The sequence below is a fragment of the Hypanus sabinus genome, chromosome 2 (genome assembly GCF_030144855.1).
Source record: "Hypanus sabinus isolate sHypSab1 chromosome 2, sHypSab1.hap1, whole genome shotgun sequence".
In the NCBI taxonomy this organism is placed as follows: Eukaryota; Metazoa; Chordata; class Chondrichthyes; order Myliobatiformes; family Dasyatidae; genus Hypanus; species Hypanus sabinus.
In genome coordinates this window covers 176,540,001-176,567,060 of record NC_082707.1, presented here as the reverse complement: position 1 = coordinate 176,567,060, position 27,060 = coordinate 176,540,001, and the positions used below count along the sequence as shown (strand labels likewise).

At 41.9% G+C, this 27,060-nt stretch overlaps 1 long non-coding RNA gene across 1 annotated transcript; it reads right to left on the bottom strand.

Annotated features, from left to right (window-relative positions):
- Window positions 1-2,087: 2,087 nt before the first annotated feature.
- LOC132387682 (uncharacterized) lies at window positions 2,088-27,014 on the bottom strand. The gene is made up of 4 exons (XR_009509985.1): window positions 26,517-27,014; window positions 19,768-19,895; window positions 2,933-3,047; window positions 2,088-2,764 (listed from the first exon to the last, which is right to left on the bottom strand). It is a non-coding gene; the product is annotated as an uncharacterized LOC132387682 (long non-coding RNA).
- Between the last annotated feature and the right edge of the window lie 46 nt (window positions 27,015-27,060).

The window sequence follows — 27,060 nt, the reverse complement described above, 5'->3', positions numbered from 1 at the left end:
TGACAGAGAGTTGCTGGGCATTGAGTGACAATTGGTTACAGGGAAATACAATGAGTTGGGTTGTTATGTGGGCTAACATCCATGCAAGGTGCCATATGCCTTCTACATTGCAAGAAAATATGAGCATTAAAGATACTTTATGAAATTGACTTTCCGTTATTTTGTTGTTCTTTCCGGGTTGGGCTGTGTAGAAAACCAAATGCTAATTTCAGACATGTACAATTTCAACATTTAAGAGAAATATGGATGGGTACATGGATAGGAGGGATGGAGGGCTATGGTCCTGGTGCAGGTCGATAGGGCGAGGCAGAATAATAGTATGGTATGGAATAGATGTGCCGAAAGGACTGTTTCTGTACTGTAATATTCTTTGACTCTATGATTGACCACGTTTGCCCCAATTATAGCTGCTGATGTGTTAAAAGCTATGAAACACATGCAAGGATAAGCCACCAGTGTTTTGAACCTGCTGTGCCCAATCTCCCTTTTCCCAATACCATATCCGTTCATCCATCTGGATACCAAACAACAAACCATTTTGCCTTTGAATATACTGAGAGTGTGAGCATCTACTGCACAGCCCATTGATTAACAAGGATTGAGTAGCATTTAAACAGCAAAGTTACTCCTCACCTTATTGTTAAATGATTAACCCTTCATTCTGAGACTGTGCATCTGCTTCTAGACATACTAGCCAGAGGAAATATCCTCTTGGTACCTATCCTTTTCAAAATTCTTCAGATTTGTCCGTGTTTCAGTGAAATTATACAGAGCTTGTCCTAAAACCGCGGGTTTTAGGTAGGTGACTTTGGGAATAACTCGTCAAATATAAAAAGAGGCAGCTGAAAGTTTTACAAACATGCATGAAGCATAATTACTAACAAAATGTTCTTAAAACATTTATACAATTTAACAAAATGTGTTGTTTATATATTTAAGACAAATATGAGCTGGAGTGCAATATCTTATGTAGTCTAAAATATTGGTCAGGCAAGCTACTGTAAAGTTACAGCTGATATTTGGGTATAGCTACTGTGTCATACTGTAGCTGATATGAATGTTTAAGTTTCTATTGTACTGAAATGCACACTTTAATGTTTGTCTGTGTAAGTTTGTTCTATCCCATTGAATACTACTTGTGATGCAGATGTTCATTCAGACCGCATTCTGAATTGAGTATGGTGCAAATATAGTTTGACAATTCTCCATTTTTCTACAGCAGCGTCGCTTTAATACGAGAGGCACAGTACTGTACTCCAACTGAACCCAGATAAGTTTCAGTTTCTGTTGAAAAGTTCAATTCAACAACCAAGTTTAAAAAAAATTCAAAAAAGTTAAGATGACAAAGAAACTTGTATAATGGTAAAACTTGAAAGTATGTCACTGAATGTGTACCTTGCAACTCAGTAGTCTTATCCACGGTTGTATTCCTGTCCATAAGAGGAATGGAATTGTATGATATACATTACCACTGGCTCCACCTTACTAAACCCTTCACAATAGATTCTTTCTTTTCCTTCAGTTTACTCCCCCGCAGCTTTAGATCTTGTTTCACTATCTAAGTCAGACCATTCAAATTGTAAACCCGTTTTCACTTCATATAATCCTGCATTGTAAGTTTTATCCAGACATAAGAATGTATTGTGCATTGTTTGGTGATTATGTGAACTAGCTTGTACTGCATTGCAGGATCTCAGCATGGACCTATTTCCCAACCAATCACACATCATATTCTGTAAGATTGCTTAGTGACGAATTAATTGAAGCACAATTACTATAGAATAATTCCTTTATGATGGACCAAAGGCTCCAAAAACTAAGTGCCTAGAACCTGAAGCAGGATGCCATTCACAGTGTTAGCCTCAATGGCTGCTCAAGCACACTTACCCTTCCTCCTGATGAGGTGACTGTTCCCGCTCACTTCACTGTGCATTAGAAGAGACAAGAGAAAGTTTGGAGGGCCCAGCCTCCAGAAGGAACAATGAAAGTGGCAGTGAAGGATCCATCTCACTATCTAAACAAAGAGGTGAGTGGAACGGGTGGCAAAAACATGTATCAAAATGCAATTACAAAGAAACATCAATAAATCACTATTTTATACTGTATTTGTTTAAAAAACATACATGGTCAATATTTAACCATCTGGTCCATTCTCAACAAGAAAAACACTACACATTAAGTACACAATATTCCAACCAAATACATATGATCAAAAACAAAGTTTAAACTAAGTGCTCTTTTTTTTCGATTTATGAAGAAGCCAAATTTCTAACCAGGGAATATACACGAGGACCTGAATGCAGACTCATCGATGAGTGCGGCCTACACAGCTCTGGCGTACGCACCAGGCAGAATGAGGGGAGGTATTGACTTAGCAGCTCATCCTGTATGGAATTCCATGTTAGGAAGTACTTCTTCCCAAATGACCATTTGGGAAACCAAGTCCATAAATGACATTGCTTGAAGAAAAAGGCACAAAGGAATATGAACCAATCTCTTCATAATACAAAGACTGGGAACATCCACTATAATCTTTCATCATATATTTCACTCTTTTATGTGCATCGTTATATAGGTGTGTTGAGGCCTTATTAAATTGTCCAGTGTAATCATAGACTTCCTTCTCTGTTTCAATATGGATTTTCCTCAATAAATTGTTTATTAACACAGCCCTTCGAAGATAGATTTCAGGATCTTCAAGAATCCTTAATTTTTCTAGTGAAAGTCTCAGAATACATGTTCGATCTTCAGGAAAGATCAAGTTCTGGAAAACAGAACACTTTGATGTTTAATCACAGTGTCAATACGCCCATTGACTGAAAACAGTTTCCTATGCTTGGTACAAATTGACAGGTTGCTGGATGGATTTTATTACGTTAACTTTTGATTTATCTGTCTTGATTTCATTATCAAATGACAAAAGAGATCTTACTTTTGGAAAGTACCCATGGTAAACTTTATGTAAATCTTCTTCTTCAGCATATTTTCTCTTGAAGTATGCTACTTTCGACGTTGTTAATGAATTTTGAAAATTTTCTCTCAGTTTTCTGTAACAGAAACACAAATTGTTCTCATTTGAGTAAATGGAAACTTCTTATCATGATCACAAAAACAGAGGTTTGAATGATGTACTTTGGATCTGATATTTTCTCATTTTCATCTGTGTCAGGGATTACATAAGCAGACTATTATGGTCTGGAGAACATATTCTTCTTTTCAGTTTTTGGAGAAGTCACAGTCTAATCCAGAGATCATTATACTGAACCCATATTCAACGGATGTTATTAGAAGATAACATGCGTAATCATATACGTTCCGTCTTCTCCTGACGAACTACCTGAAAACCACAACACGGGCTTCAAAAAAATATGCTTTTAAAAGATAAATGAATGACAATGTTCTCTTAAGTATAGAAAATTAAATGTTTCCATGCATCCTTAATGAAATAAAATAAAGACATGTACTCAGTTTAACCTTTGACCTCACTAGTCTGTCAACATTGACATAGCACTACAGCACAGTACAGCCCACGATGTTGTGCCAGTCTTTTAACATTCTCTAAGATCAATTTAACCCTTCCCTCTTACATAACCTTCCATTTTTCTATCATCAATCTGGCTAAGCATGCCCTAAATGACCCTAATGTATCTGCCTGTACCAGCCCAAACACCAATCCCCATCCCTTGCCCTGAATGGGCATTCTACAGTCTAAAATAAAGTTTAAGTTTGCCAAACAGATAACAATAAAGAATTCTAATTGGCTGAATTCTCTCTTTAGACTCCTACAAGTCTTCCCCTCCAGGGTAGAATCTACGTTTGATCAAAAACCTGGTGAGTTGCAAATACCCAAATGAATGCCTTTGGTAATTAATTACAGGTTAGAGATTTTCATTAATAATTTTTAAAGAAAGTGCCACTCATTAAGATAACAGTTGTTGAATCTGCAAACAGCCCAGACAAACCTGAAATGTAGCATTTGAACATATAATTGAGGCAAATATTTCAATGTAGTACCAAGGAATTGCTACCTTCATTCCAAAGGGATATCAAATCAAGATCTCTTCTGCCTATTCGACCAGATAGAAAGTATGACAAGATACTAATCAAAGTAAGGAAAAGACTTAATCAATTCATCACCCTCAAGAATTATCAAAACAACTAATTAGTCAATTCTCTAAAGTAGCTCATTGGGCATGAAGAACATTTGGATTCCTGTGATCCCAAAACACACTAGATAACTATATTTCTTCTTCCTTGATATGTAAATCATAACATTTCTTTCAGTCTTACTTGCAGAGACCCTCATAGTCCCTGTGAAGGAAGCTGAACAGATGTGTGTTTTATTGAGAGAAACACCATGTGGGTTTCTATTTCGTCCATAACAGCTGCCTGTCACATTATAAAGCATGGCATCAAAATTCAACAAAGAATGAACAGCATTCTTGTCAAAAATTACACAAGCAAAAGATTTGGAGTCATAGAGTCAACATTGTATAGCACAGAACAGGCCCTTTGGTCCATTGCATCCATGCTAACCATTTTGCCCATCTACTCTAATCCCATTTGTGAAGATTAGATCCCTGTACTTCTGTGCCATGCCTTTACATGTCACTTAAATATGATGATTGTACCACCATCTGCAATGCATTTTGGATATCAAACAATCTGTGTAAAATGACTTTCTCATTAGGTCCCCTCTCACCTTAAATCTGATTCCCATTCCCATTCTGATATGTTGATCCACGGCCTCCTCTTGTGTCAAGATGATGCCATCCCAGGGTGGAAGAGCAACACCTTATATTCCATAAGGGTGTCCTCCAACCTGATGACATGAATATTGATTTCTCCTTCCAGTGAATGAAATTCCCCCGCCCCTTCCTCTATTACCCACTCTGACCTTTTAATTCTTCTCGCCTGCCTATTACCTCCCCCGGGTCCCCACCTCCTTCTCTTTCTCCTACTGTCGACTCTCCTCTCCGATCAGATTCCTTCTTCTCCAGCCCTTGACCTTTCCCACCCACCTAGATTCACACATCACCTTCCAGCCAGCCTCTTCCCTGCCTACACCTTTTAATTCAAACATATCCCTACTCCCTCTCAGTTATGAAGAAGGGTCTTAGCCCAAAACATCAACTGTTTACTCTTCTCCATAGATGCTGCCCGGCCTGCTGAGTTCCTCCAGCATTTTGTGTGGTTTGCTTTAAATTTCCAGCAAATGCACATTTTCTCATGTTTGTGCTTTAACCCTATGCCATCTTGTTTTTGATACCGCTGTCATGGGAGAAGTTTCTGACTATCTATCCTTCTTAATATTTTATATGCCTCTATCAGATCACCCCTGAGACCTCTTTTGTTCTATGGAAAACAAGCCCAACCTTTCTAATCTATCCCAATAATTAAAGTCTTCCTATCCAGGCAACCTGCTGGTGAATTCACTGTGAAAGACACTAGCAGTATGGTGGAAGTTCCAAATGCCAGGGAGCATGAAGAGTGTGAAATTACCATAAACAGGGAGAGGGATCGGGAAACTGCAAGGTCTGAAGTGGATAGGTCACCTGGACAAGATGGTGTGCACCCCAGGGTTCTGAAAGAGGTGGCTGAAGAGATTGTGCAGGTAGTAGTTATGATCTTTCAAGAATCTCTAAATTCTGGAATGGTTCCAGAAGACTGGAAAATTGCAACCGTCACTCTACTCTTCATGAAAGAAGAGAGACTGAAGAAAGGAAACTATAGGCTAGTTAATCTGACCCTTTAGCCAGAGGGTGATGATCTGTGGAACTCTTTGTCACAGGCAGCTGTGGAAGCCAAGTCTTTACGTATATTTAAGGCAGAGGTTGATGGCTTTTTCATTGGCAAGGACATGAAGGGATATGGGGAGAGGGCAGGAGACTGGGGCTGGGAGGAAATTTGGATCAGCCACGATGAAATGGCAGAGCCGACTCAATGGGCCATATAGCCTAATTCTGCTCCTATATCAAACTCCCCTGCATTGTCTCCAGTTCAGCCCAATCTTTTCTATAGTGCTGCAACCGGAAGTACGCACAAAACTTCAAAGTAGTCTAACCAGAGCTTTGTAAATTTGCAAGAAAATGTCCTAACTATTTTACTCTATACCTCAACCAGTCATGCCATATACTTTCTCCACAATCCTATCACCCCGTTTTCTCACTTTCGTTAAACTATGAGCTTGAAACCCAAGGTCCCTCTATTCATCAACATTCCCTACTACTCTTCCACTTAGTGTGAATGTCCTACCCCTATCAGATTTTCCAAAACGTTTCACCTTGCACTTGTCAGGATTAAATTCCACCTGACAACGCTCCACCCAAATATATGTACATGATACATATACTAACAATTAATTGTTTGAAAAAATGATACGGTTTTCAGATCTTATAGAAAACTAGGAGCGTTAGAAACCCAATACAGTATCAAGTTCAATCTGTAATTACTAAGTAATACTATGATTACATTCTGATCCTGAATTTTAAAGCATTAGCTCCTCGGAGCATCAACCAAAGAGAGTAATACTTTGTTTCATCATTGGTAGTTCTACAGGTTTGAAAAATTCAAATAACATTTTCCAGCTACTGAATGAATTCTCATAAAAAGAAACTCACACTAATATCAATTGTCAATGTGTTGAAAGTTTGGTACAATTTGGCAGGCTATTGCATGGATTTCACTACATTAGCTTTTGATTTATCTATTTCAATTAGCAGAAGTGCAGTAAGTTTCTCGAATACATACAATATTTCATACAAATTACTTCAGATATCTGATTAGAATTGCCTGTGCATCATCAGACACAAATAGGAATCTTTTAGTTATTTTAATGACTGCATAACCTTGCCAAAATTGCTATCTCCTTTTCCATTTTAATATGGATGATTTGAAGAATCTCTGCCATTTTTATAGTACCAGCAAATTTGGGCAGGGCATGAAACAACATTCTAGTGAGTAAAAAACTAAGTCAACCTTGACTGGTTCTAGATAAAATATAAATACTTGCATTCATTAATAAAGATTAATAAAGATTATTTTTGTGCTTTGTAATTATTCATGGGATACTAATATTAAAAAAATTTAACTAAGATTTGTAGCAATAAATATTGAAATCAATCAACTTATTTAAAATAGTTTTAGACCCAGGGGATATCCATAGACAAATGGGGAGTAAAAGGACACCTGGAATTCTAGACAAAGATTTGTGTAATGAGATATTTATAAAAGGCAAACAAGGACAAGGAGCTGCACAATAAATAGTAGCATACTCAAATGTGTGGAGAAATAGATGCATCTTGGAGTACAAGTACAAAAAGTATCAAGTCAATCAGATTATGTTAAGAATGAAGATGAGAGGTTTACCTATATTGACTGTGGCATGAAGTTTAAGAACAAAACTATCATGCACCATTTAGGATGCAGCTAGAGAAAAAACAACAGTTTCCCATATTACAGAGAGGATGCATTAGTAATAGAGGATAATGTATAGACGCTATCAGGTTTAGTTATTAGGAAAGATTCACCAGACTGGTACTGCTCAGTAATTGATCATTGGTACACTATTGTCACATGGACAGCTTTTATATGTAGTACGGCTGCAGTTGAATCAGTTAAGGAGGCTACACACAGCTCCAGGAGCGAGAGATTTAAGAAAGGAGCTTTCATGGGATTCCAGTTTTTTTCAGCAGCTCAGTCACAATTCAATAGCAAGGGAAAATAAAAATAAGGCAGGGACAATTGGAGCAGCCACTGTTGAGTGGATCAGGATTGCCGGGGGGGGGGTGGGGGGGGATCTTTGTTTCTTTAGGCTTTGGCGAGAACAGGCTTGGGCGAGCTAAGTATCCGGTGAGTTTCCTCTTCTTCTTCACTCTTCATCTGTTAGTACATTGTGCAGTGAGATTGGCTCCAGAGACTGTGTTGTGTTCTTTGTGTGAGATGTGGGTGTTCTGGGAGACCTCCAGCCTCCTGGATAACGACATCTGCACCAGCTGCACTGAGCTACAGCTCCTCAGAGAGCGTGTTAAGGAACTGGGGCTTCAGCTTGATGGCCTTCAGCTCGTAAGTGGTGATAGATAAGAGCTACGGGGAGGTTGTCACCCCTAAGTAGGTAAATGAGTGACTGTTAGGAGAGGGAAGGGAAATGAGCAGCCAGTACAGAGTGTCACTGTGGCCACTCCCCTCAATAATAATTACATATTTTTGGATACTACTGAGGGGGATGATTTACCGGGTGGGAGCCCTAGCGCCCGGGTCTCTGGCATCGAGTGTGGCACTGAGGCTCAGAGGGAATGGGGGAGAAGAGGAATGCAATAGTGATAGAGGATTCTATAGTTAGAGGAATAGACACGAGACATGGGTGGACATGATAGAGACACCCGGATGGTACGTTGCTTCCCAGATGCCAAGGTCAGGGACACCTCGGACTGGGTCCACCCCATTCTACAGGAGGAGGGGGAGCAGCCAGAAGGCTTGGTATATGTTGGTTCCAGTGACATAGGTAGGAAAAGCGAGGAGGTCCTGAAGAGAGGATGTAGGGGGCTGGTAGAAAGCTTAAAAGCAGGACATCCAGGATAGCAATCTCTGGATTGCAGCCTGTGCCACAGGCCAGGGAGAGTAAGAATAGAATGTTCTGGCAGATCAATGTGTGGCTGAGAAACTGGTGCAGGGGGCAGGGTTTCAGGTTTCTGTTTTAATTGCGACTTACTCTGGGAAAGATATGACTCGTACAAAAGAGATGGATTACACCTAAACCTTGCAGCTAGAGCTGTTGGGGAGGGTTTAAACTAACCTGGCAGGGGATGGGAACCTGAGTGACAGGGTTGAAGATAGGGTTGTTGATTTACGAGCAGAATCAGTTTGTTGTGAGACTTTCAGGAAGGACAGGCAGATGATAGGGCAAAATTGCAGTCTGCTTTTAAAAGGGGAGCAAAAACAAGAAGTGTGATGGATAAAGGACTAAAGGTTTTATATTTGATATGTGGGAATAAGGTGGAAGATCTCGTAGCAGAGGTAGAATCTGGCAGGTATGACGTTGTGAGCATCACTGAGTTATATTTGGGAGCTTAACATTCAAGTTTACACATTGTATGAAAAGGCCAGGCAGGCTGGCAGATGAAGTGGTGTGGCTCATTTGGTAGAAATTGAAGTCAAATCCTTAGAAAGAGGTAGGATCGGAAGATGTAGAACCTTTGTGGGTAGTGTTAAGAGACTGCAGGCAGGATAGGCAAAGGAGAAATTGGTGAATGTTGTGCATTCACATTTTCAGAAGGCCTTTGACAAGTGCTGCACATGAGGCTATTCAACAAGATAGGAGCCCATGGTATTACAGGAAAGATACTAGCATGGATAGAGCATTGGCTGATTGACAGGAGGCAAAGAGTGGGAATAAATGGAGCCTTTTCTGATTGGCTGTTGGTGACTAGTGGTGTTCCACAGGGGTCAGTGTTGGAACCACTTCATGTTAAGTTATATATCAATTATTTGGATGATGGAATTGATTGCTTTGTGGCCAAGTTTGCGGACAATACAAAGATAGGTGGAGGAGCAGGTAGGGAGGCTGCAAAAGGACTTAGACAGATTAGGAAAATGGGTAATAAGTGGCAGATGGAATATTAGTAACAGGAATTGCATGGTTATACATTTTGGTAAAAGGAATAAAAGCTTATCCTATATCCTGAATGGGCAGAAAATTCAAAAATCCAAGGTGTGAAGGGACTTGGGAGTCCTCGTGTAGGATTCCCTAAAGGTTAACTTGCAGGTTGAGTCAGTGGTGGGGAAGGCAAATGCAATGTTAGCATTCATTTTGACAGGACTAGAATATAAAAGCAAGGATGTAATGCTGAGGCTTCATAAGGCCCAGGTGAGGCCTCACTTGGAGTACTGTGAGCAGTTTTGGGCCCTGTATTTAAGGATGTGCTGTCTTTGGAAAGGATTCTGTGAAGGTTCACGAGAATGATCCCAGGAATGAAAGGCATATCATACGAGGAGCAATTAATGGCTCTGTGCCTAAACTTGCTGGAATTCAGAAGAATGATGGGAAATCTCATTCAAACCTGTCAAATGTTGAAAGGCCTAGGCCTAGAAAGATTGGATATGCAGAGGACGTCTCCTATGGTTGGGGACTCCAGGGCCAACCGGCACGGAGCAGAGAGACATCCATTTAGAACAAAGATGAGGAGGAATTTCTTCAGCCAGAGGGTGGTGAATCTGTGGAATTCATTGCCACGGGAGCTGTGGAGGCCAAGTCAAGTGGAGGTTAATAGGTTCTTGGGGTTGAGATGGAAATGGATCTGTTATGATGAAATGGCAACACAGGCCCGATGGGCTGAACGATCCAATTCTGCTTCTGTGTCTTACAGTCTTATGTACTGAGATAAAGAGACAAGCTTCTGTTTGCATTCCATCCAAACAGATCATTCAGAATCAGAATCAGGTTTATTATCACCAGCATGTGACGGAAAATTTGTTAACGTAGCAGCAGTTCAATGCAATACATAATCTAGAAGAAGGGGAAATAAATAAATAGATTACAGTATACATATATTGTTCAACAAATCATTCAAAAACAGAAATAATATATATTTAAAAAAAGCGAGGTCGTGTTCATGGGTTCAATGTCCATTTAGGAATCGGATGGGAGGGGAAGAAGCTGTTCCTGAATCGCTGAGTGTGTGTCTTCGGTTTCTGTACCTCCTACCTGATGGTAATAGTGAGAAAAGGGCATGCCCTGGGTGCTGGAGGTCTTTAATAATGGACACTGCCATTCTGAGAAACCGCTCCCTGAAGATGTCCTGGGTACTTTGCAGGCTAGCTTCTTTCGGTCCTGTGCAGTAGAGTTCCCCTCCCTCCCCATACCAGGCAGTGATGCAGCCTGTCAGAATGCTCTCCACAGTACTGTACATCTATAGAAGTTTTAGAGTGCATTTGTTGACATACCAAACCTTTTCAAATTCCTAATGAAGTACAGACGCTGTCTTGCCTTCTTTATAGCTGCATCAATATGTTGGGACTAGATCTTCAGAGATCTAGACACCCAGGAATTTGAAGCTGCTCGCTCTCACCACTTCTGATCCTTCCATGAGGAATAGTATGTGTTCCTTCACCTTATCCTTCCTGAAGTCCACAATCAACTCTCTCTGTATCATGTATTCCAAACATAAGTACATGTAGATAGTACAAAATGTGTCTTGGGAAATTGAGACTTAATCAGAGAGATTTGGTGGATCTGAAGGAGAAAATATCTACAGGCTACAGATTCAACACATAGATAGATGACAGGACAGGATAGATTATCGTAGTCCCTGGATGATGCCTCCATACAGTAATAGGGATTGTGGAAAACATAGCAAGGCCTTAAAGAAAGAGAGGAAAGCCACGGTAGTGGAGATGTCACAACCATGGATTTGGCGGTGCAGTAGATACAGCAAATGCGCTTGTGAATATCCATGTGTCAGCAAATTATTATTTAATCGTGGTAGTAAACTCCATACTCGTCTTCATAGTGTTTGTCGAGACTTGGACAGAGCATGCAATGCTTCGCTGCCAGTTTGCTCTCAGCCTTCCCTGAGAAATCGGACTTTTGAGTCAACTGACTTTGAAGACTAATGGTATTCGTTTAACGTTTAGATGTTCTTTTCAGCCGCAGTGTAGGCTTCGCTTTCCATTTGAGAGCTTTAGTTACTGGCCCTATTTGGACTAGCGTTTATGGCTTAATTTTCCCTTTAACACCGTTTGCATTAAAGCTTATGAACTATCGACCAGCTTCAGTGTCTCTCACTCCGCACTTGGGCCGTATCCAAACCTGGTAACAGCAAGTCTCGACGAACAAAGATGAATCCAGCAGAGAGAGAGCAGCTGACCTTGGCCGTGAGATTCACTGGTCAGGTGGGAGACAAGCAAACAGGCAGTGAGGCCTTGTGTACTCTGTCCAAGTTTCGAAAAGCACTACGATGACAAGTATGGAGTTAAATACTATGACGATTAAATAGTAATTAGCTAAAAGAGGTGGCATACCTAACTTTCGTTTATATTATTGGGCAGCTAATATACGTTGTGCTACCTTCTGGTCTTTCTTCCATGGCCAACCCGAGTGCCCTAACTGGGTGGCGATGGAGCTGAGCTCCACTAAAGAATTATGTATCTCTGCACTTCTTGGCTCTGCACTCCCTAGTAGCCTGCCCAGATCAATAGCTAATCCTCTTGTTAGACACACTTTGCGTATATGGGCTCAGATCAGGAAATGCTATGGTTTCCGGGGGTTTTCCGTTTCCAGCCCTATTGCTCATAATCACCTTTTTTTACCTACTACATACTATTCAGCATTTCAGGTTTGGTAATAGGAAGGGCATTGGACATTTTGAAGATCTTTTCATTGATAATCGCTTCGCTTCTTTTCAGCAGCTCTCTGTTAAGTTCAATCTGCCCAATGCTCATTTTTTCAGATATCTCCAAATCCGACACTTTATTGCTCCTTTAATTCCTAACTTTCCTGAAATGCCTGCGAAAAATGCTATGGACCTATTTCTTTCCATGAATCCACTAGGTAAAGGCTTAATATCAATCATCCGAGATAAACCAGCAGCCTTATGACGGGCCCCCATGGATAAAATCAAAATGGCCTGGGAGCAGGATTTAAATATCTCCTTATCTGAGGAGAGCTGGGATTCAGTTCTCAAATTGGTTAACTCAACCTCTCTTTGTGCTCGCCACTGCCTTTTACAGTTTAAGATTGTTCATAGAGCCCATTTGTCTAAATCTAAACTATCTCGATTCTACCCTAGCGTTAGTCCGCTCTGTGATAAATGCAAGAGGGGCGTGGCCTCTCTCATCCATATGTATTGGTTCTGTCCTAGCTTGGAGAAATTCTGGAAAGATGTCTTCACTACGTTATCGTGTATTCTGAATCAGCACCTAGAACCAAACCCCTTAACTGCTCTGTTTGGTTTTTGGGGCGAGACAGATTTATGTCTGGGTCCGACCAAATGCCGAATATTACCCTTTGCCTCTCTTCTGGCTAGACGCTTGATCCTCCTCAGATGGAGAGATGCTGCCCCGCCCACTCATGCTCAATGGCTTAATGACATCATGGCCTTCTTGGACCTCGAAAAAATTCATTATTCAGTTCTCAATTCGGATCTAAAGTTCCATAAGGTCTGGGGACCTTTTATCGAGTACTTTCATAACCTTCCTCTTGACTAGGGTTTTTTTTCTCTTCGGTCCCTTGCTTTCAGCTCCTTTTTTTTTCCCGGTAGAAGACATTATTATCCTCTGTTGTTGAGTGTATTCACAGTCTGGGAGTTTGGCAGTCCTGACTTATACTCTCTATATTGTGTTGTGGTTGGTCTGGAGTTGCTGTTGTTTTTTCTTGTGTTGTGGGGCTTGGGGAGGACGCTAAGCTTACTTGTCTTTAATTCAGGTGCTTTTTTTTTGCTAAATTCTCTTCCTTTGTAGCATATTGTTATTGTATGCTTAATTTTGCACTGTTTCAATGTTCCTCATCGGGATTTGGGGTTTTTAATTTGTAAAATGTTTTGAAAAACTAATAAAAAAATATTTTAAAAAATAGTAATTAACTGACACGTGCAAATTCACAAGCGCAATTGCCGTATCTCCTGTGCTGCTGAGTCCGTGGTTGTGACACGGACAGAGTGGAAGTGAGTGCTACAGGGTGAAGGCAGTGGTACAGGGCTGTCAGGGAAGATGGACAACATGGGACGTCACAGTCAACCAGACATTCAGCTGGTCGCCGGTGGAAAATTCCAAAGATTCCACAAGACTGAATCAGCTTCCTCATCAGGGCAACCTTTGACACTTCGCCCTGCCCCCAAAATCTTCACCAGTGGTTTGGCACTGAGGATAGCTGCCCCCCCCCCCCCCGATGTGATGCCACCAATGCCAACCTCCAACACATCCTGGCAGGATGCAAGACAGCCCAGTCCCAAGGGCACTACTGGGATGACCAGGCGCTAAAGGAGCTGGTGGAGATCCTAGGGACCTGCAGGCCAGATGCGAGAAGCTGCCTTTCTCCAATGGGACAACAACTCATCCCATTTGTTAAGGCTGGTAGGAGCAGTAAATGCACCTGCTTTCAGGACTCCTCTCTACAAGCAAGGAACGGAACAGAAGGGCCGATCTCTGCAGGCAGCTGCAGCTCCCCCATGGAAAGCACCACCACATCTCTCCACCCAGAATTGTACTGAGGTCCACGGCCGCCAAGACAGTTCTCCTCACTGTGTTAACCATAGCACTGGAGAAGTGAGTGGAGGCTTCTCATGAGTAGAAGAGGTTGAAGTACTCAGATCTGGCAGCTGAGTGTAAGGAAGTCGGCTGGAGGGTCGAGGAGGTAGGTTGCTGGGGCTTCTTTGATGCATCAACAACAAGGTTACTCCATCTTATGGCAGTGACTGGAGCAAGGCTCAGGAGGGCCACCAGGGTTGGCTGACAAGGCAGAACAGGGCAGCTTGGGGCTGTGGCTGAGGAGGAAGGACAGAAACTGGGGGAACGACTAACCCCATTGGAAGCTCCAGGGGTCCCTGCCACTGCTCCACCACCACGAGATGTACCAGGCCCAGTATTATATGGAGCATTAGGGGCCCTACATACAATAGTTTCTGTACCCTACTTGATGTAATTGTTTGTTAGACCAGCACTGAAATATCACAAGTAATCTTTTAATTGTTACCTCTACTTATGTACTTACACTGAGAGGTTATAAGAAAATTCCTATGATTTATATCAATACAGATTATAAATGGTCCAATGACAATTAGATATTCATGCTTTCTTACTGAGGGTGATCATAAGTCAAAGTCAGCATAGTTTCTGTAAAGGAAAATCTTGCCTGACAAATATGTGAGAGTTCTTTGAGGAAGTAACAAGCAGGGTGCACAAGGGAGATGCAGTGGATGTCATTTTCTTGGATTTTCAGAAGGTATTTGATAAGGTGCCACATGAGGCTGTTTTAACAAGGTAAACTTCTATGGTGTTACAGGAAAGATACTGACATGGATAGAGAAATGGCTGACAGGCAGGAGGCAGTGAGTGGGAATAAAGGGGGCCTTTTCTGGTTGGCTGCTAGTGACTAGTGGCATTCCTCAGGGTGAGCACTGGGATCACTATTTTTCACATTGTTTGTCAATAATTTAGATAGTGGAATCAATGGCTTGTGGCAAAGTCTGTGGATGATATGAAAATAAGTGGAGGAGTAGGTAGTGCTGAGGAAGCAATGTAATTGCAGCAGAACTTGGACAAATTGGAAGAATGGACAAAAAAGTGTTGGAAAATGTATGATAATGCATTCTGATAAAAGGAACAATAGTGCAGACTACCTAAATGGGGAGAAAATTCAAACATCAGAGGAACTTAAGAATCCTCGTACAAGACTCATAGAAGGTTAATTTACAGGTTGAGTCTGTGGTAAAGAAGGCAAATGCAGTGTTGAAATTTATTTTAAGGGAGTAGAATATAAAAACAAGGAGATAATGCTGAGGCTTTGTAAGATATTATTCAGGCCACACTTGGAGTATTGTCAACAGTTTTGGGCCTCATATCTCTGAAAGAATGCATTGTCATTGGAGAGAGTCCAGAGGAGGTTCACGAGGATGACTTTAGGAATGAAGGCATTTGGCAGCGTTAGGCCTGTGCTCACTGGAATTTAGAAGAATGCAGGTGGATCTCATTGAAATCTGCCCAATATTGAAAGGACTAGATGAGACGGATATGGGGAGGATGTTTCCTATGGTGGGGGTATCCAGAACTAGTGGGTGCAGCTTCAAAACTGAGGGGCGACCTTTTAGAACGGAGGTAAGGAGGAATGTTTTTAGCCAGAGAGTGGTGAATCTGTGGAATGCTCTGCACAGACTGCGGTGGAGGCCAAGTCTGTGTGTATATTTAAGGCGGAAGTTGATAGTTTCCTGATTGGTCAGGGCATCAAAGGATATGGTGAGAAGACAGGTCTATGGGGCTGAGCAGGGTCCAAGATCAGCCATGATGGAATGGCAGAGCAAACTTGATGGGCTAAATGGCCTAATTCTACTCCTATGCTTTATGGTCTTGTAGTCTTATCAGAGATGCTAAGTGACAGTACCAATCCAAAATCAAGCTCTAGTCCAGCCGTCAGCTTTGGCAGGGCTTACATGCAATAACATATATATTGTAAAGTGTTCGTCTTTCTGTGTGTTCAGTGTCTTCACCACCGTGGCCTTGGGTGTATGTGAATAGCTGCAGAAGCTTCAATATGACCACGGGAATATGACTGTGAGAACATGAAGGTCACTGGAACACAGGTGGAACCCATGAATCTTGGTGACAAATGATGACTGGCTCCGTGGTTTGAGATGGCGCTGTGTATTGGTCCACCTACTGTGGCATTTTGTTTCAGTGGAGTGGGAATAAAAGTAGAGTGGTTGGGCACTTATTCATGGGAAGTCTCCAAGGCCCCGCTGATGGGCTTGATCATGAATGGTACCGTGAATCGGACAGGGCAAGAATGGTGCTGCAGTCGAATGAACCCGCACGCATCTAAATATATATTTTAATACCTACGTGTTCTTTCCTAATAAACAAAGGTTTGAAATAGATAGAAGGAATTTGTGTCCTTCTCCCTTACCAGCCACATCTGAGAAATTTTTGATGTAATATTTGCCCTAGTTGGCAAGGATCTGGTGGGTAAGGTAGAAAGCAACAAAATTTAGGGTAAGAAGAATCCCAAGAACCCCCCCCCCCCCCCCGGGCAAAGAATGCCAAGGTGGACCGATAACTCTGCAGGGCTTGGCAGATCATGATGTACCAGTGGATTGGACAGACAAGTTGGGCCCTGAGGAGTTAAACTAGAACACCATCTTGTGTCCATACTGAAGGGGTTAAGGTTCCCAGACAAGAAGGGGAACCAGATAGGGGCCTTTTGGCTGCTGACAGCCATCATAAAACAACAACATGAGGCAATCTGTCAGAAAAAGCGGGAAATAGGGAATCTTCAGCACAAAGGGGAGGGATTGGAGGAGAAACCTGAAACTACAACCACTTTGGTGATGACTTGAGACGACTCCAAGGAATTGGTCGGGTTGGGGATCAGTATAGACAGGAGCTGGGAAACCACTAACAGTGTTCAGGGATTCAGGAGGAGTTGAAGTGATCTTTTCTGCTTGTAGAGAATGGAGGTACCTGTGCCAGAATTACACACTGGGAAGGAACTGGTGGTCCTTTAGAGGGTCAGGAGGCTGGTGCTTTACCGTAGTGCACTGGGGTGTTTCCGTAGACATTTTTCTTTTATGTTTAGTAGCTTTACGACTTGCTTGTAATATGGTGGGGCTTCTAGAGGGGTTGCATTAAAACCTATTGGCCAGATGTAATGGATTTGCAATATTCGAGGGGTAGCATGTATTGTAAAGAGTTCATCTTTGTGCATGTAGAATGTCTTTATCACTGTCACCTTGGGCATATGGGACTAACTCCAGAAGCTTCAAAGGTGACCGCAAGAATGCAGTAGGCTTGTGAGAACATGAAAGACTGGGGAGCAACTCACGGAGAATGGTGGCAGGTAATGACTGGTTCAGTGGTTTGAGCTGGTGCTATTGTGTAATTGCTCCACTCACTGCAGCCTTTTATATCAGTGAAGTGGGTATAAAAGTAGGCCGCTTGGGGTCTCAAAGGATGTTTACCTAGGCCTCGCCAACAGGCTGGACTGCAAACGGCACCGCAGATTGGGCAGAAAGGGAGGTGTGTTCACACACATCTCGATAAGTATTTTAATACTTGTGCTGTTCTGCCCTAATAAACAAAGTTTTGAAACAAATAAGGGGAATTTGTCTTTCTGCCTTACTGGCCGTACCTACAAACCTTTTGGCATAAGGAGTTACAAAACAAAGTCAGGCAGCATCACTGTCAACAGCACTTTCCTTCCTAATGAGTTTGACACATTCGATGCTCATTTTGAACAGAAGGGAATGGGTTTATCACCTCTAAATCTGACAGTCTCCAGTGTATCTGAATCTACAGTTAGTGTTGGAAGAGTAGAGTCAGTCTTTCAGTGGGTGAACCCACGGAAAGAATTGATCCCCATGGTGTTCCTGGCTATGTCCTTAGATCCTGTGTGGATCAGCTGGCAGTGGTGTTAGCAAACATTTATAACCTCTCTCTGTTTCAAGCTGTGGTTCCACGCTGCTTTAAGAAGAAAACTATCATCCCAGTACACAGATAAGAACAAGATAACATGCCTTAGCAGCTACCAGCCAGTGGCTCTGACATCTCCCATCATGAAGTGCTTCGATAGGCTGGTCATGGCATGCATCACCTCCAGCCTTGAGACAATCTTGAGTCACTGCAACTTGCCTACCACCGAAACAGGTCAATGGCAGACACCATCGCTCTGGCCTTCACTCTTCTCTGGAATACCTGGATGATAGAGGCACCTGTGTCAGGCTATTAGTTACTGAATATAGCTCTGCCTTCAATACTATAACTCCAGGTAAATTCACTAGCAAACTCTGTATGCCTCTCATTGCAACTGGATCCTTGATTTCCTGACCAACGGACCACAATCCAGAGGGACAGGCAGCCACATCTCTGACACAATTACTCTAAACACTGGTGCACCCTGAGGTTGTGTCCTTGGCCCCCTGTCCTTCTCCCTGTATGCACACGACTGCGTGGCAAGATTCGTCTCCAGCTCCATCCACATATTTGCAAATGATGCTACTAGAGTCGTCCATATCTCAAATAACGACGAGTCGGGGTTTAGCAAGGAGGTAGGGACACGGTGGCATGACAACATTTCTTTCAAGGTCAGCAAAAGCAAAGAGCTGGTCAGTGACTTCAGAAAGGGGAGTGGTTCACATGCTGCTGTCTACATCAAAGGTGTCAAGCTAGAGAGGGCTGCCATCTTCAGGTTCACTAGCGTAACTGCACTGATGTCACAGCCAAGGCTCAAGGAGAGCTTCTGCCTCACTGTTATCAGACTCAAAACAGACCTTCTGTACATTACTATCAGATGCCTGACCTCACAATCTTTGCACATTAGTGTTTACCTGCAGATTCTCTGTAAGGTTTACTCTGTATTCTGCTTTGTTATTGTTTTATCTTGTTTGACCTCAATGAGTGATGTAATCATTTGATCTGTATGAACAGTATGCCAAGCAATCATCTCACTGTATCATAGAACAGCACAACTCAGCACAGGACAGGCCATTCTCCTCATTATGTTGTGCTGATCATTTAACCCACTCTAACATCAGTCTAACCCTTCCCTCTCACATTGCTCTCAATTTTTCTTTCAGACATGTCCCTATCGTATATGTCCCTTATGTATCTGCCCTACCCATGCCTCAATAGTGCATTACACTCACCTACCATTCTCTGAGTAAAAAAAAAACTACCTCCTATACTTTCTTTGAAAGACCTTCATGTTAGCCATTTCTGTCCTGGGAAAAAGTTTCTGGATATCTATTCTATCTATGGCTCGTATCATATTGTATGCCTCTATCAAGTCATCTCTCATCCCCTTTATTTCCAAAGAGAAAGTTCTAGCTCACTCATTGGACATGCTCTCTAATCCTGGTAAATCTCTTCTGCACCTTCTCCAAAGCTTTCATATTCTTCCTATATGCGGTGACCAGAACTGAGGAACAATGCTCCAAGTGTGATCTTTCTTAATGAAGCTGACTAACCAACCGGTGATTTCAAATGTTTGATTTTAATTGAAGTGATATCTAATACACCCTTTGTTTCTTGAATCAATTCTAATGCAACTTAAGCCTGTACACCAACCTTAATAGTTTCTTCACTCTATCCCATTCGGTCTTGTGCTTGAGTGGTAAGATACGGTATTCAGCTATTCAGTCAAAATATTCCCCCTGCTCCCTTGAATGGTGGTTCAAGAAGTAGCTCTTTGGTTTCTGGAAGAAGAACATAGAAAATACAGCAATTATCTTCCAGTTTCTTTGGACATTCAATACTTATATCATTAGTTCTGATCATAAAACAGCGCTCTACAAAAAATGCCACTGAAAAAAGGATGGTCTTTTGATAGATAGACACACACACACAGACAAATAGCTGAAAGTAAAATCAGTTGCTTTGTGTTTTTAAATAAGACTGTTTTTCAAGGATCATCTGGGAGCTTGGCTTTTAAGGACAGCACTACAAAAACATTCAGGTAAAGCTTTACATAATCCATATCCATCCAAGTTATGGGTACCAGCTTGTGTTTTGAATACTCACCACATCGTACAGTCATAACAAGCAGCAAGTGGATTAAGGAGCTAGTTAATCAATGTACGTCAATGTGCATGAGGTAGATATATGGGTAAAAAGGGTAGCTACTGCAAAGAACTCCATTCAATGCATGTTGAAGATTAAGAGAGTTCATACAGTACTGTGTGGTTTGTCGGGATTATTCAAGTGAGTCGTATATTAAATCGTGTGCTTGAATGGGACAATTCCAGCTTCAGATCACTTATCTCAATGATGAATAAGCTGTATCAGAAACAATGCACAAGATTAACAACAACCTGAAGAAGGGTCTCAGCCTGAAATGTTGACTATCTACTCTTTTCCAGAGATGCTACCTGACCTGCTGAGATCCCCCAGCATTTGTGTGTGTTGCCACAACCATTTCATGAGATTGGCTTTGTTATGTTGAATAGTCTATTTCTTATTGCACAGACTATGCAAATAAATCGATCCACCTAAAAAAAAGTCTCTATAATTTCATATTGGAATTAATTTAATTTATTGGTGCAATCTGAATAGAAAAAGAAGCACATTTATAACTAAACCTGCCAGGTTTCTTCAAAACAGTATAAAAAATGAAATTCTTGCAAGCATACGTTTGACACCAGGCTTGTACCAGTCACCATGCCAGTGAGATTATCAGCCCTGGAGAGATCTCTTGAGTTACTTTATCAAATTTGAAAGCAAGTACAAAAACACCATCTGCTGAGGTTCCTACAGAGAAACAAACCCACTCAACCATCTTTTTAAAATCTGACCAAATTTAATTCTCATCTGAACAGCATCTTTCTTCTTGTAGACAAAACATAAAGGATGCAAAGAATTGCTCAGGGCATCATGTTTGGGACTACAGCCTTCAGACAAAGCTGTAATATCCAGCTGCATACAGGAAAAAGTTTGGTGAAGTCTGACATCAATCAAGGTAGGCATTGCTGAAACTTACCAAGGACTTAATATCCAAATAATGGCCAACCCAGCCATCTACTTTCTGGCCACTCTCTTACTCGGCTCATTTCTGCATGTTTTTCCTGTTACGGACATTATATCTTTGAACCTAATAGTCTAGCAGTTTGTAAGAAGGTCATGTCCCTCTTCAGCTCTATTCTCTTATAGACTCTTAACTCCTTCCTTGAATGGAAAGTTAATTGGTCCCCCATCTCCAACACTACCCTTCTCCACCTTGTTGTAACTCTGTTTACACTGAATAACTTCTCTTTTGAGCAAAAAGAAAACTACTGGGAGCTCTCAGTGGATCAGGCAAAAACTGAGGGGGCAAAGGAATGGTTGATGTTTCAGGTCAAAACCCTGAAACTTGGATTGCTTAGGAGAGAGGAATAGGAAAAGGTGAACTTGGTAGCACAAAGCAAACTAGCCAGTGATCACTATGAGTGACAGGGGCAAAACAGGAACCTGTAAGGTTTCTCTGCTGACTCTTCCACTGATAAGTTCAAAAATATTTAAAAAGTTGGAAAAATAATCAGTCTGTGGCTAACTAAATAGGTTGAGCATAGCATTGAAATAAAGGAGCAAGTTTATATCAGAACCAGGAACAAATTTATGAGGGGTAAATGCAAGCAGGCTTTTTCTACTGAGGCTGGGTGAAACTGCTGTAGAACTAGAAGTCATAGGCTCAGGGTGAAAGATGAATTATTGGAGGGGAATCTGAGGAGGAACTTCCTCACTCAGAGGGTGATGGGATTGTGGAACAAGTTGTCAGAGGAAGTTACGTGTTTGATTTCAACATTTAAGAGATGGGAAGGGTATAGAGGGCTATGGTTCAAATGCGGGTTGATAGGGCTCAGCAGAATAACAGTATAGCCTGGACTAGATGGGCTGAAGGGACTGTTTCTATGATGTAGTGTTCTATGACTCTATAACAATACTTATCCTAAGAATATGGGAGAGTTTTAGTAACCTTGAAAGGATAACCAAAAAATTGACATAATAGACAACAGTATAGAAAAATAGTAAATTTATAAAAATAGACCTGAAGAGCTACATGTATGAAAAGAAATGGCTAGAAAAAATTAAAGGGGAATAATAGATGAAATATTAATCAAATGTGTAGTATCTGCTTCACTGTGGGAAATACAATGAATACAGACAACATTGGGAGATCACAAGTGTCCAATACAATAAACCATATTGATAAAGAAAAAGTATTTGAGAAATAAAAGAATTTAGACCCAAATAATATCCTGTGCTAGATGGTATTCATTCTAAAAGGAATGGTAGCGGAGGTGCAGAATACATTGGCTGTAATTTTTCCAAAAATCACTCAATTCTGGTAGGTCAATTATTGTTGAATGAATGTCCCATTTGCCACACTCTTCCCAACTGCATATGTGCCTACACTGGGTCCATCCCTTCCACTGCACCCTGATCCATTCCTCAGATCACCCTGTCAGGACTGGGTCACCTTCTCATATGAGCTATCACATTTCCCTCTTTGTGTCCTCTCTTCCTGTTCCTATGGGCCTTAAACATTCCTTCTCAACCAAACCGTGAATTGCCTAAATGTTTTTCAATCTGGTGTACTATTTTTGTCAGTCCCAATGTAACCTCCTGTCTACAATGGGGAAACCAAGCACAGAACAAGTGACTGCTTTATGGAACATATATGTTCAATATGCAGGCCTGACCCTCAATATCCTGATGACCATCACTTTGATTCCTTGCTGCACACCCACTCCACCTCTGCATCTTCAGGGTTCTGATCTGTTCCTGTGAGGGCAATCAGAAGCTAAAAGAATACATGGTCCTTAGTCGGATGCCCATTATCTTCAGCTGACGTCAGTGGAATGAAACATATACATTAGATGTGAGTACAACCAACAACATTTATCATTGCTAATCAAATAATTGTCAAAATTCAGGCAGGTCGCTCACTAACCAGCATCTCAAGATCATGTAGGAGTGGGCAATAAATGTTGGTCTTGCCAGTGTAGCCCAGATCTTGGAAAATGAATTAACAAAGTATAGGAATTTTTAAGCAGGAAATTCAAGGACACATGGCCCAGAGAACTAAGAGCTTAGCACACAGGTGACAGGAAAATGCTGGAGAGGGAAGGGTCAGGGGGCAGTATGTGGTACAGATGTTTACCAACAACTGTCTATGTTGTAGTTCTTCATGAAGCATGTTGCATTGCCCTAAACCATAAAGTTGTCACTTCCACGAGAAAGTGAATGCTGGAAGAACTCTGGAAAAGAGTGAACAGTTGACATGTCAGGCCAGTTGACGCTTCAGACCCTTTATCAGGACTCTTCCAATGGATAGCACTCACATTAAATCTCTGCTAAAAGAAAAATTGTTAGTTTACGACACTACAAATGAAAATTACACTGGCTTCATCAGTGATTTCAAATTTACACTTTAGCTGAAATGACAAAATAATCTTAAACCCTCTGCTTCCATAAATGGGTAAAGGTATTACAGCTAGGTCATTAAACACTTTTGAATTAATTGGATATTAAAAGCAAATAAAGATGTGTAAGGTATATTTTTCATCATAGCTCAAAAGGAATTGCATGTCAATTTGTTTGAAATGACAACGCAATACAAACTTGATTACATATTTGTTTGCCCATCTGTCTCTATGCTCTGCTCATATATATTTACATTCAAAGGAGATTAGGTTGGCCGTCTTTGACTTTTCCTTGCTTCATTTAACAGCCAGTCCAATTTTCCCCCAAGCAAATAGCTCTACTTTCCTCCCAGGTGAAAGTACACAATTATTTGATGTTCATTTAATTATGGTACAATGGGAAAATAGGGTTTTGTTTTTGGTTGTAATATTAACATTAGTGGTGACCATTATTCTGTTTACATGAGTCAACAGACCCATGGCACAGTGATCAAATTGCCGGTAAGGAGTTTGTAATGTCTGCCGAGTGACCGCGTGGGTTTCTTCCAGGTGATCCAGTTTCCTCTCACAGTCCAAAGACGCCCCGGTTGGCAGGTTAACTGGTCGGTGTAAATTGCCCGGTGATTCGATCAAGGGGGTTGCCGGGCGGCGCCGCTCTGTATCTCATTAGATAATGAATAAACTCTCTCATTCCTTCCTATCGTGTATCGTCTAATATCTGTCGGGCAGGAAAACTACATCCAGCCTTCTCTTCCCTGGAACGTAGATCACCTGAAGATAAGCAAGCTGACGGCCACATAACCCTTTGATCCTGAGATAAGCTTCTCCATCACAGTAGAACTGATGTAAACAACCTGCCAACGGATAAGAGGCGCAGCCCCGCCCCCCGTCACTACCACCAACAATGGGACACCCACAGCATCAGATTCCTCTCCATCCTCCGGTAGTGATCGTAGTCAGTCTTCAGTCAAATGCAACTTACATTTCAAATCCGATTCGATGCCTAGCCATCCTTTCCTTTCCAAGCTTAGCGCCACAAGAATCCTGCTCCACTTATCTGCTTCTCAATTCCATTTGCCTCCCTACAAAGATCTACAATTTTAGATTGCAAGGTTAATAGAAACCATGTTCCAAACAATATCCCAATGCCTTGACAGGAAGCAACAAGGGTTATTAAAACGAATGTTAGCAACAGAAATTGTATTGTTACTCTAAACTGAATCCGGAGATGCTACACACAATCAACCGGGATTGTGGCGCACGCTGGTGCGCTCTCTAGTTTAACGTCAAATCTGTTGACAACGGCCTCCCGATTTTCCTGGTGTTAAACTCATGGCCTAAAGTCGATACGGACTTCATATTTATGATACTTAACACTTGCACCAAGTCCACGACCAGTTAGGTTTAACTTCTCGTTTCCTCCTTGATGTTCGCGTTTGTAACTATTTTCACCTTCCCTTTTAGGAACTGAAAAGTACAGTAGGAAGATCATCTTAAAATCCACCACCAGGTCTATCCTCTGTTACTGTATCTATTTGAACAACCCCTCACTACACTGTAAACTGGTCTGAAAATGATTTCAGCAAATAGTCATCGATTGCCAGGGGACGAGGGCGGACGGCACAGTTGACAAAGTAAAAACTGGATCTCAGCAGCCAACACCTCGGGAGAAGGGCGAGCTTCGAATATTTTGGTCATTTGTCTCTAGGGTCAGAATCTGATCGTTTACAGGTCAGGGCGATGAGTCGCATTACTTGGCGGTTGCGAGTTCCAAGTTACATTGTACAAGCGGTAACTAATGTTGCAGTTCACAGGCTGTCAGTTCCAGCAGAGTAGAGGGATAGCATTACTTGATCTCCACGCTCCAGGCTGCCAGGTAAGCCTCGGACGGCTTCCAGACCACAGACTCACTGCATACACGACTGTACCGAGTTCTGTTTCTTTCAGTCTGGTAACTTGTTGTTTTTTCCCCCCATTCAGGGTAACTGATTCACTTCCAGAGGGAAAGATGGTCTGACCTCTTTCCTTTTACCCGGACATTACGCGCTGCAGTCAAAATCTGGAACAAAATTTTAAACACCCTAGGTCTAGACTTTGAAGGGAAAGACGATCATAAATAACAGCTAAGAACGAGAAATTATTAAACGATGATAAACGCGAGGACCATATCAGGTTTCTGACGATCAGCTGCTCTATAGCACATGAAATATTTACCCCTTGTGTGTTGGCAAATACTAGAAATAATGGGATAGAACGTGCAGTGGTGGACAGCCTGGGTGAAGAAGTAAATATGTAAAGAATTGAAGTGGGAGAGTTCTATAAGAGATTCGGGTCGATTTCCTTGAATTTAAATTGTCAGAAAATCTTTGAAATATGAAAAAATTGTTGGCTCCTCTCCTATCCCAAAAGCAGGACTCCACTGACTAGCAGAAGAAGGCTTTCTTTAAAAAAATAAGGAAGCCACCTTTCCACGCTAGGTTCCTGCACTTTGGTCTGAACGCGGCTCACTGACCGCTACTGGAGAGTTCGCTGAGACACGCGGCGACTAAGCACAAGTCAAAGACTTTGGTACAACTAAATATACATTTACATATATATGTAAATATGAGTTACAACCCGCCATTTGTCAAGGACTGGAAACTGTTACAACCCGCAAAGAGGTACTGGCAGGGAGGGGACTGAAGTCCGAATTCACAGTCGCAATTGAATCATGCAAAGACTTCTAAAATCTTCCTCTTCCCGCCTATCCTCACCTGGAGATTTTAAACGAATAACTAATTGCAAAATAAAAAAGGAGATAATTGACTACTGTCGACTAGTCCCGATAATGCAAATTGGAGGTTGTTATATCAACTTTAGTTTTACCCATAATGTCTCGCCAGTTTCCTGCAGGTAACTCCTGTCCATGTTGAGAATTACCTTGTCAATAACACTGCTAACGAAGAGAGGAGCTGGTGGAATCGATCCTGCGACCAGTGCTTCTTGGTGGCGCGCTGAAGCCGGGTCTCCCCCCTCCTTGTGTCCTGCCCGGGGGGAAGTGTCCCGGTGGCCGCCCTCCGTCCTGGCTTGTCAGCGACAATCTGTAATCTGTTAATGAAGACAGGCGTGAAAGTCACATCACAGCCGCAGCCTCCCTGCCGATTGGCGAGCCGAGCTTGACTGTTTCCAAGCGAGTTGCTAGGAGCTTGTTGACGCTCTCCGTATCTCAGGTACAGCCGGGTCGCTGGGGGTGGGGGTGGGGGGGAGCAGAGCTCTTTCTGCCCAGTTACTCTAAGGTGGATGGGGAAAGCCGACTGGCGCCCAACCAACCCCCTCCACCTTGTTATAATCTGCTATCTAACAGTTTATCTTAAATAAAGAACAAAACCTGATGCTTTCTGATCATTACCCCGCAACGCAACAAATGCTGCAAACAGATCCTTCGGACGGAACAATGTGCGCGGTTTAATAAGTTACTTGTAAG